This window comes from Squalius cephalus (genome assembly GCF_949319135.1).
Source record: "Squalius cephalus genome assembly, chromosome: 10".
Taxonomy (NCBI): domain Eukaryota; kingdom Metazoa; phylum Chordata; class Actinopteri; order Cypriniformes; family Leuciscidae; genus Squalius; species Squalius cephalus.
The window spans coordinates 41238798-41251004 of record NC_137131.1 but is presented as its reverse complement, the minus strand read 5'-3'; positions in this window follow the sequence as shown (position 1 = coordinate 41251004).

The window sequence follows — 12207 nt, the reverse complement described above, 5'->3', positions numbered from 1 at the left end:
GACACAATGACCCCATTGGATTCAACGGAGAAAAGTGAAGTCAATTAGAAGCACTCACTTCCTGATGGTCGAGCGTACTGCGCAGACTCAAACTGAGCTTGATGACGTAGATATGACGTGAGCAACCCGTCTGTCTTCTAGTAGCTGTGCCAAGAGAAATCTGAATCATTCCCTTCCGAATCTTGCAGAGACGGAGAGTGTGAGTAGGAGCTGTCCATGAGCGAGGAGCAGGAGCAACTTTTTCTAAGTATTCTGATTAATTATTTTGTCATTTTGCTTCCACGTCCCCCCGACTGCCCGCGAGCTTCTCCTCCTGTCCATACGGTAATCTCTTTACTGTGCGACAGAGAGTCGCGTGGTTATGACGCAATCGTTAGCCTATTTTTACAAAAACGGCTTCTACGGAGCCATAACGTAAGATACAAGGTAATGGAGCCTTTTATACATTTTCGTGTTTCTTTAGAAATAAATAATGGACAAATGGAGTCTTTAAACGCCTCAGATGTAAAGTTATTCGCTATCAAAGTGACGCCAAAATGAATGGGAGTCAATGGATTGGTGATGGTCTGCTAATCAATGGCGGCGCCCGGGGAAGCTTCAATGTTTTCCGGAACATTGCCCCCCTGGTAGACTGTAATAATCGCCGATGGAGGACAGCGTAACACTTTCCGGAAGTTGTAAGAGCTTAAAGACGTTCTTGCAAAGAGAGACGTCCACCTCTGCCAACTTCCGGTTCACCGCGTTCATGTCATGCAAACACCAATATTTGTGTATAATTGTGTATGCGACACTAATATTGACAAAAAGTGTAGTTTTTAGCGAGACACGTTTGTAAAATATGACATATTTCCACATTTAAATACGACTAGCGTTGATCTACGTTACATTGTAAATGCTTTGCTGCCATCTGTTGGCTCGGAGAATGAATGTCAGTTGAACTAAGTCTATCATTAAAGGTTGTATCAGTGATTTCAGGCCCCCAAAAAAAATCATCACATTCATCTAATCTTTCCTAACGATCCGCTAGTAGGGGATCACAACACCTCACAACACCCTCCCCCTGTCGGTAATTGGTTGGAACACTATTTGTTTTGGTTTTGAGTGGTTGGTGAAACTAATTGTTTTTGTGTGCAGATCTCAGAGCCTAGGCTGCCTACAGAGACGCTGTTTTTTGACGGCATGCTTATGGGGCGGGCAGCTAGCGGATCGTTAGGAAAGATTAGATGAATGTGATAAAAAAAAATTTGGGCCTGAAATCACTGATACAACCTTTAAAAGGAAGAATATTATCATCCAAAACTGAAGGGTTATCAGGTTTAGTGTATACAGCTCTTGTATTAGATGTTCCACAATCAGTCATAATAGAAGTTGATACTATTTTGTTTAATTTCATAATTTCATGACCATTTGTTGTGTAGGCCTATTTATGGAATATCTTCCCTGAATTGATTTTTGAAAAGTTTTGAATTTTTTTTTAGATGTCATTTTGATATAAATAAGCTTCCGGTAAAGCTTTCTTGTTTTCATTGTTTGTTTGTTTTTGTTTTTTATTATTATTACAGATGCTTATTTTTAAACATAACTTTTCTCCACAACAAATATATTATACGTTTAAAAACAAGTCCTCATTCTACAGAAACTGGTGATAATGGTATAATATTGGTGAGAGAGTTAGTCTATTTAAGAATAATAGACATCTATTTAATTACTGTGAATTCCTTAATTATTATAAGATCCCTGTAATTGAATTAAAAAAACAGTTTGCAATAGTATTTGATGCCATTCCTGCCTTATTCAACTTTTATTAGGTCATATATCCTCTGAGTCTATCTCAGTTAATTATTAACAGTGTGAAGATTAAAGATAAATCATTTTTTTTATAACTTTTATATAAAAACATAATGCAGAAAAATATCACTTGCCTTAATGCAAACCATTTTGAAATTCAATGTATAACCAGATTGAATGCAATTTAGTTACTGTCTGTCTCACCAGTAAAGTTACGGAAATTATATATTGAAGGGGGTGGATTGGAATCCACTGCTGCTTCAATGTAATGAGTGATTATAATCAAGGTATTAATCAATATTTTTCCTTCTAAATATCACATGAGTTGAATTACTTCTCTGAAGATTTTACTTTGTTATAGAAGTTACCAGTGTGATCACTGAAATGTTCTTTTCATATATTCTATATTTTGATATCTGAATGCAGTAACATTGCTTGCCTATTTATCCAGGCTTCCAGAAATGAAATGGGGACATGTTTTGTGTTTGAGAAAGGTCTTCAACATGTTAAAACACATAAGGGTCATTGAAGCCAATAATTTAAGGGACCATTTCTTTGTTAAAGCCTTACTTAGACTAAAATGTATCTCTCCTTGAGAAAGAACACATTATCTTGATGTTTTGAGACGAGACTCCTGTTTATAGTTAGAGCCTGGCCAAATCCAACCTTGGAAAAGATGTGTGTCGGTGTGTGTGTTAGTCTTCTTGCTTACAGGTTAAGGAACCTCTGGCATTATTGGAGATTGACTGAGTTGTTGTTCGAGACATGCTGGCACCCAGCAACCCAAATCTGCGACCAGGAAGGTCACGACATGCCTAACTTCAGGGTCCGAGTGTCAGCTGCATAATCTATGTGTGGAAAATTACTATGTTTATCAATGTCTTAGCCAATCAGAATCATTCAGCCTGTAAGCAATGATGTAGCTTAGACCTGGGAAATGGTATAACTGCTTTGTAACTGTAAGCGGGGCGGCCTACGAACTCCTGTGTGAGTCTTGAAGCTGACTTCTGCTGATGAAACTGCAAACTATCTTCAGTCAAACTTTTCTTCAATTTTTTATAATTCTGACTCCGGGTCTTCTTTCAAACATCTGGTCCTTGGGTCCTAAACTGTTAACCCCTAACAATATAAAGTTATTCATTTGATTTACCCAGTGAGACATGGAGACTACATGTGTCTTTTGTAGATAGAGGAAGAATCCATATCTGATATTTAAAATCACAAATTTTAAGATTCAGCTATCTGATAAAGATATATTTTTATTGTATAAGAGTAAGAGTTTATTATTATTTAAGAATTATGTATGGAAAATATCATATACATAAACAAAAATGGACAAAAAATAAACCTGCATCGTATGTTTTTTTTAAACTGAACTGATGTATTAGGCTATATTGAGGCCCTAAAAGGAAAACTGATATTTAATAATAATTCGTTACATTTATATAGCGCTTTTTCTGAGACCTCAAAGCGCTTTACATAGATGGGGGAATCTCCTCAACCACCACCAATGTGCAGCATCCACTTGGATGATGCGACGGCAGCCATATTGCGCCAGAACGCCCACCACACACCAGCTTACTGGTGGAGAGGAGACAGTGATGAAGCCAATCAGTATATGGGGATGATTAGGAGGCCATGATGGACAGGGGCCAAGGGGCAAATTTGGCCAGGATGCCGGGGTTACACCCCTACTCTTTTTCGAAGGACATCCTGGGATTTTTAATGACCACAGAGAGTCAGGACCTCGGTTTAACGTCTCATCCGAAGGACGGTGCTCTTTTGGCAGTATAGTGTCCCCGTCACTACACTGGGGCATTAGGACCCACACAGACCACAGGGTGAGCACCATAGATATATATATAAACACTAGATACCTCGTACGCGCTGTTGGCCAATGGAGGTCGACGTCCGCACACGGCGGCCATCTTGCGACAGGGTGCTCGCTCACTCGTTTAATGGTGCATGTACTTTAAAATAACCATAACTTGCTCAATTTTCTACCGATTTTCAAACGGTTTGGTTTGTTATAAACGTCAGAGATGTAGTTACGACACTGCATACATAAACTGCATACATATGAAAAATTATAACATGCATGTTCAAGCATTCGGAATTATAGCCATGTTAATAACGTTTGTAAGAAACCAAACCGTTTGTAAATCCGTCGAGATTTCATCGAGATATGAGGATTTGTGTACGTGCTGATCATTCACCTTAATGCACAGAGCACTGCCGTAAGATGGCCGAACGGTGATGCCGGAAGTGACTGCGCCATAAGACATCTAGCGTTTATATATGATATCTATGGTGAGCACCCCCTGCTGGCCTCACTAACACCTCTTCCAGCAGCAACCTGTTTTTTTCTCAGGAGGTCTTCCATCCAGGTACTAACCAGGCTCAGCCCTGCTTAGCTTCAGTGGGCAACCAGTCTTGGGCTACAGGGTGATATGGCTGCTGGCCAATTTAGAATTTTAGAATCCTTTTCTCTTAGTAATTTCTTGTAAATTAGTTTTTCCTCCTTTTTTTCTCTCTTTTTTTTGTTGTTTCTTTAATGCTATTATGAATATAACAGTTGAATACATTGTGACCATTGTGAAGTGTATATTATGTTAATGTTCTTGTTAATGCAATAAAAAAGTTAAATATAGACTGTTTAAATGCTCGTTATGGCAATAATTATATGTAATAATAATTATAAGGCACATTTTTACTAGGAAGGTTAGATCAGCATGGCCTAATTAATATTCATGAGTTATAGACATGGAGATAGAAAACGTACTCGGTTACTAACGTAACCTCGGTTCTCTCTAGAGAGGGAACGAGTACTTGCGTAATATCTTACGCTAGGGAAAAACCTCTTTTCCACGAGATACTGAAGCCAAAAAATTATCCTTAATTTTGCAATAATGTAAAACGCATTGCAGCAGCATGCAGACATGGGCGAGACAGCTCGCGTGCCCATTGGCTGCTCTGCGGCAACTGCACCAGCCTATCGAGAGAGACCCCTCATGACGTCAGAACCAATGAGGGCGCTTCGCGCCCAATACGTCATGTCCCGCCAAAAGAGGGTGGGGCTCGGCTATAAATATAGCCTCGAGGGGCTGGTTTGACCAATTTTTCATCGCCGAAGCGAACCAGAGCGTGATGCATGCACGGCAAGATACGCAAGTACTCGTTCCCTCTCTAGAGAGAACCGAGGTTACATTAGTAACCGAGTACGTTCTCTTACGAGAGGTTCTCTCGTACTTGCGTAAGATCTTACGCTAGGGGAACACAGTGTAAAACGCAGTGCGTGCTTGAGATACAACACTAAAGTCCCAAGGGCAGGTGCCCGGGGCTCATACAGTGCCTAATCACACTGGACTCACAGAGAATCCAGGAAGAGGGGCTAGAATAGCATCATTCCTGTAATATAGAGCTCTAATAAGAGCAGATTATATCAAGTGTTCCACACAGCCAGGGCGAACTCGGCCTGGACTGATACATATGGGGGACTTACGCACTGCCCACAGAAGTATACAGACAATCAGTGATCGACGCTCTAGCAGTTTTAGCATCCTGGGCCGATAGCATCGGGCAGGCAATACTGAAAATTTAGACCAAGAGCAACTTAGCTTGTAAAGCGGGAACCTCGAGGTTATAAAACCTTATAAATGTAGACGGGGAGGCCCAGCCTGCCGCCATACAGATATATTGCAAGGCAATCCCACTAGACCAAGCCCACGACGAGGCCATGCCTCTCGTGGAGTGCGCTTTGACACCTAACGGGCATTGCAGGCCCTTAGATGTATAAGCTAGCGCTATAGCATCAACTATCCATCTGGATAAACTCTGTTTTGACGCGGCTAGTCCCTTAGAACGTCCGCTGAATAAAACAAAGAGCTGCTCCGTCTGTCTGAAAACGGATGAGCGAGACACATAGGCTCTTAGAGACAAGTGTTTTAGGTCTATTGATTGTATTGGCTCGAATGGGGCACCTTTCATGGCTTCCAGAACCGTGGAAAGGTCCCAAACGGGAACCGAGGGAGGTCTGGGAGGATTCAGCCTCTTAGCTCCTCTAAGGAAGCGAATGACTAGATCGTTCCTTCCTAATGACTGGCCAAGTGTTGGTTCAGCGAACGCTGCTATGGCCGCCACATAAACTTTGAGCGTGGATGGGGCTCTGCCCTTATCCAGAAGCTCTTGTAAAAAGGAAAGAACCTCCGACACCCCACAGTGTGAGGGTGAAGTGCCACGCGCTGTACACCAGTTAGTGAACACAGACCATTTTGAGGAATAGAGCCGTCTCGTAGATGGAGCTCTAGCCTGCGTGATCGTGTTTAACACTCCCGCTGGGAGGTTAACGGGTACCTGTTGATGGCCCACACGTGTAGGGACCAAAGCTCCGGGCAAGGATGCCAGATCGAGCCGTTTGCCTGCGAGAGGAGATCCCTCCTCACCGGTATCGGCCACGGGGCGGTACTCGTCAGCTGCATCAGGACTGGAAACCAGGCTTGGTTCGTCCATAATGGGGCGACGAGTAGCACGGGGCATCCGTTTTCCCTGATTCGCTCTAACACCTGGGGTAGAAGCGTGACAGGGGGAAACACATAGAGCGGGCAGCGGGGCCAGACGCGGGCCAGCGCATCCCTGCTCCTGGAGAAAAATTCCTGACAGTGAGAGTTCTCTTGAGACGCAAATAGGTCTATTTTCACTCTGCCAAATGTCCTCCACAGCAGTTTGTAAAGACCATTCTCCTTCCGGAAGATTGTTCCTGGACAGTCTGTCTGGTCCCACATTCAGGTGGCCGGGCACATGCGCTGCTCTGAGCGAGCGCAGATTGTGCTGAGCCCAGGCCAGGAGGCGTTCCGTCAGCCTGTGAAGGGTTCTGGATCCGATACCTCCTTGGTGATTTATATAAGCCACCACTGACATGTTGTCCGAACGGACCAGGACGTGGTGTCCTATTATATGGGGACAAAAGCGCCTCAGCACGTTGTCGACTGCCATCATTTCCAGGCAGTTTATGTGTAGAAGCTTCTCCCGTTCTGACCACTGGCCGAAGAACGGTCTGCCCTCTAGCAGCGCTCCCCATCCCGAGGTTGAGGCGTCCGTAGACACCACCTTCACACTCGAGGAAGTCCCCAGGCTTACACCTGACCGGTACCAATCGGTCACTGTCCAAGGTTTCAGAGCTGCGATGCATTTCTGATCGACCTTGAGGCGCAAGAGACCGGAGGTCCACGCTCTGCGCGGAACGCGCGGTTTTAACCAGTACCGCAGCGGGCGCATGCGAAGCAGACCCAGCTGAAGCACTGAAGATGCTGAAGCCATGAGACCCAGCATTTTCTGGAACTTTTTGAGCGGGACTAAAGTGCCGTGGCGAAAAGTTTCTGTCATGCGCTGAATACTCAGCCTGCGCTGCGGTGACAGTTGTGCTGTCATAGACAGCGAGTCCAGTTCTGTACCCAGAAAGGATATTTTCTGACTGGGAGACAGCAAACTCTTCGCCCAATTGAATTTGAGACCAAAATTCTCGAGGTGATCGAGTAATATGGTCCTGTGTTCTATGAGCTCTGACTGTGATCGAGCTAGAACCAGCCAATCGTCCAAATAATTCAGCACTCGTATGCCTCGGAGCTTGAGGGGTACGAGCGCTGCATCCATGCACATCGTGAATGCACGAGGTGCCAGGGATAGGCCAAACGGCAGGACTGTGTACTTATATGCCTGGCCCTCGAAGGCGAATCTCAAAAATCGCCTGTGACGTGACGCTATTTGTATTTGAAAATAAGCGTCTTTCAGATCTATCGACATGAACCAGTCCCCTTGGCAAACTTGCGAGAGGATTTTCCTGGTCGTGAGCATTCTGAACCATCGTTTCAGAAGTGCTTTGTTTAGTCGTCTTAGATCTAGAATGGGTCTGAGACCCCCGTCTTTTTTGGGTACCAGAAAATGTCTGCTGTACATACCCCCTTCGCTCTGAGCTTGTGATAAGGGTTCTATAGCCCCTTTGCTCAGTAACTTCGCTATTTCGGCTCGAAGTAGGTGTGCTACTTCCTTTTCCACCGTAGTTTCGATTCGCGCCGCTTGGCGTTGCGGGCGTCGACCGAACTGTAGCGAATAGCCTTTTTCTATAATGTTCAGCACCCACTCTGATACCCCGGGAAGCTCTGCCCACGCTTTCGCGTGAGTGGCTAGGGGTAGAATGATATCTGGGCTCTGGTCGCGACCTAGTGGCGAGCGGAGAGCATCGGTGTGCTGTAACATGAGCGCCGCGCTTGCAGCGTGTGAGACTGGGGGCGCGCTGATCACAGCGGGCAGCCTGCCCGCGCTCAGTTCTCCTACAGCGGTGTGCTGAGAGAGAGCGAGCGGGGTGAGCGTGGGGTTTATTATGTCTGTGAGCGAATGAGGGCGCGGGACAGCGGGCCCATTCATAACGCTGAAAACACCGTCTGTTTGTGCAGACTGTATGTGTGTTGGTTTCGTTTTTACATAAACCGTGAGACATGTAGTGTGTAGTGTTTTCGGGCACTGGGACGTGGGCACAATCACTACATTTGGTGCACAACCGACATGAGTCGATTTTATTTGTGTGGGCCGTGTGTGGCGGGCCGTGTTTGTGTGTAGGAATGGGCACTGGGCAGTGGGCATTTTTACTACACTCATAACACCATCGGCCGTGGCCGGAATACCAGAAAATACACTCTTTATGGGATTTATCTGGGTCGCCGTAAAAACGGCGTTTGTGTGCAGGCAAGCGGGCTGTTTTGTTTGCAGGCGTGCGTGTATTTATAACAGGCTCGTTTGCTGCAAAATTGATATTTCCAGTCGCCTGAACTTCAGAGGGGAATGAGAAATGGAGACTGGTCCGGCCTCAGCGGGACTAAAAGTACTCTCTTTTCTCATTTCGCCAGCGACGCACGCGAACCATAGAAACAGTGTCTGGGTGCAGGCGAGCGGGTTGTACAACGCGCTCGTTGGCTGCAAAAAACACATCTGTAGTCGCCTTTTAAGGGAACTGACAGAGCGAAGCATTGACGGCATAATTTTGTGTGCCGGTAGACCCGGGTTTCGAACACGGGTCTCTCATGCGAAAGCCTTAGATTCCGCCACTGAGCCACAGGGGGGGAACACATAAGCTTTCAGTTAGCACGAGCATATATGAAAAATGGAGGTTAAGTCCAGCCTCGGCGGGACAAAAAACACTCTTTTCTCATTTCGTCGGTGAATGGGGCGCAACTAGGGCGGGGTAGCTTTTCTTATAACGTAAAGAAAAAACTAACCCCGTGACCGTCCGCTTCCGGTCTCCCTTGTGAACGGCGCAGTTTGCGCGGCTCGAACAGAGGGAGAGAGAAAGCTAGCCCCGAGCAGATATCATCCCCCCCAGACGTGGCTTCTTGGTCTACATCCACGATGGAAGCGGCGGCATGCGGCGGCCGTTATCCATCAGGAAGAGACTCAGCGAAGCAGGTGAAACAGGCGGGCGCACCGGCGAGCTTTGCGGGCTGGGGGAGGTTCCGGGACCCGTTGAGCACGGCGCTTTTTACGGCGCGGTACCGCGGCGGGCGGAGGTGCAGTCTCGGAGAAGGATGCCAGGCGAGTCCTCAGAGTCACCGTAGGCATTAGCTCGCTGAGGGCAGCGCCGTCAGCGAGCGCGAGAGCTGCGTGATCCTTACCAGGAAAAGGGGTGTCTTGATAAAGACGCCCGGCTCTTTTAATGCAATGAGAGTGTGTGTCGCGGCGGCGAACACACACACATACACAAAACACAGTAGCAGAGAAAAGGATATGTACGCCGGAAAGCGTGAGCAGGAACGGCGACTGAAGGCGGCGAGTTGTCGACCAGCAGCTTCAGATGCAGCACTAATCCCGCTGAGTGCTTCTATCAGACGGCGCGGCTTCTTCCTCTCGGGATCCAGCGATGCGTGAGCTTCGCTGAAGAGATGAAAAATTGGTCAAACCAGCCCCTCGAGGCTATATTTATAGCCGAGCCCCACCCTCTTTTGGCGGGACATGACGTATTGCGTAATATCTTACGCTAGGGGAAAACCTCTTTTCCACGAGATACTGAAGCCAAAAAATTATCCTTAATTTTGCAATAATGTAAAACGCATTGCAGCAGCATGCAGACATGGGCGAGACAGCTCGCGCGCTCATTGGTTCTGACGTCATGAGGGGCCTCTCTCGATAGGCTGGTGCAGTTGCCGCAGAGCAGCCAATGGGCGCGCGAGCTGTCTCGCCCATGTCTGCATGCTGCTGCAATGCGTTTTACATTATTGCAAATTTAAGGATAATTTTTTGGCTTCAGTATCTCGTGGAAAAGAGGTTTTCCCCTAGCGTAAGATATTACGCAAGTACGAGAGAACCTCTCGTAAGAGAACTCTTGTCAAAAATAAAGGTGAAGAAAAAAGGATTTCTTCGCGAACAATTGAAATAATGGCAATTCCTTAATATTTTTATTGGCAATAAACTTGTGTTTTACACATAGACTGTAAAAAAATATGGACGTAGTGTCCGTGACGTCACCCGTAGGTTTCTGAAGAGCATTTTTGAAGCCTAAAGTGGGCGGAGTCAGCCATCGCCATCTTGGCCTCGCGTCACCTTGCGTCACTCCCGGATAACAGAAAATGGGCAAAGAGGCGGGGCGTGTGTGGAGCTGAGGAGCTGAAACCACGCTCACCCCTCGACGTGATCGAGTTAGCTCAGGCTTGGGAGGTAAATGCTACTGAAAGTACCCTATGGAAAGTACCAAGTCTGCGACTGCACAGGGCCTCACGCTAAAGTGACAGTTGATGATGAAAAGCCAATTAAAAGTTCCTGTTTTTGCCCTTCGAAATATTATAATAGTTAAAAGACATGGCTACAAGTGAGACTGTGTATCGTGATTCTGTACTATTCTGCTAGTTGAAAATGTATTATGCAGTAACTATTACTCTGAGAGAGTGTGTGTGACAGTGATTTATGTGCATAACAGTTACATGTAAGTCACTCGTTATAGTCTCCGTCAGCGCGGCATCGCTCGTCAAGTTCGTAGAGAGCTTATTCAGTCCATTTTAAATTCTGATTTCGGCCGCCTCTCAAATGGGTTAAACCATAGATATATTACCTATGAAGTTCAAGTAAATGTGATAGAAATCCGCGCTCATTCAAGGATTTATTGCATGGACGGAGAAAGCGCCGACACCTGCAGGATTTCATCTGACGGTACATAATATTATAATCTATCTGTTCCGTGAGAGCAGAACGAACGAGCCTTTATATCTATAGACCTTTTTTAAATCTGAAAACTCCAAAAAGCAACGAAATTATAATATATCTGTTCCGTGAGAGCAGAACGAACGAGCCTTTATATCTATAGACCTTTTTTAAATCTGAAAACTCCAAAAAGCAACGAAATTGTCAGACATCCATTAGTGCATGTTCACAGAGGAAAACAACTGAATACAGCACTGGTTGTTCTCTCGAACGATACTCGACGACAACGACAGAATCCGAAGCCGTGGGCTAAGTAATGGGTGTATTAAATTATATGAAATAATCCCGAAAAAAGCACAAACACTGCAGAAATGGCAAGTTCAGCAGCTAAAATTTGCTGAGGTGAAGTGACGCGGCTAACAGCAGACAAACGGCTAGCATTGACATCAGCGGGAATCCACCTGTCACTCAAAAGTGGACACACCCTTAATTATGCAGAACTTTAAATATTAATCAACTAAACGGATGAGTTATAAAAAAATTCACCCCCCTCACAGTTGTCATGAAGGGCAAAATTAGCTGTATAGACCAAAAAAACATACAGACACCAGGCTGTAAACACGTTTTTTTCTGCTGTAAAATTTGGCATTTTAACATGGGGGAGATACAGATTTGACTCACTTTTGACACCAGCCTCATGCGGCCAGTCAACGAATTGCAGTTTAACTCACTTCCGTGTTGTTGTTTTTTATTTATTTTTTTTATTTTTTTATTTAGTCAGTTCAAATACAAAAACATTTCAGTACAATGCAAAAAAAAAAAAAAAAAAAAAAAAAAAAAAATGGTTACAAAGTATTAACAATACAGCTCAAAATATTTTACCAGATAAACAAAAATAAAAAATAAACATAAACATAAGAACAAATACAAAAATATAAGTATAAAATATCAGGGCAGTTATATGTATTTGAAAAGCTTTAATATTTGTATTGTTTTTATAAGCTTTTTATTTTGTGATCTCATGTTTGAAAGAGTTTCAAAATATATTGTTAGATCAGTGTTATAGAAGGCAATATAGGAGGGTTTCTTTTGAGTTATTTTTGTCTTATGAATATAAAATTTTGCCAAAATGATAAAAAGATTAATTATATAATTTTGTTTTTCAGAAAAAGATGGGTTTTGGAAACAAAGTAAAATGTCCGGTCCGTGTAACGCTTCACAATTCAGTTTTCAGACCAT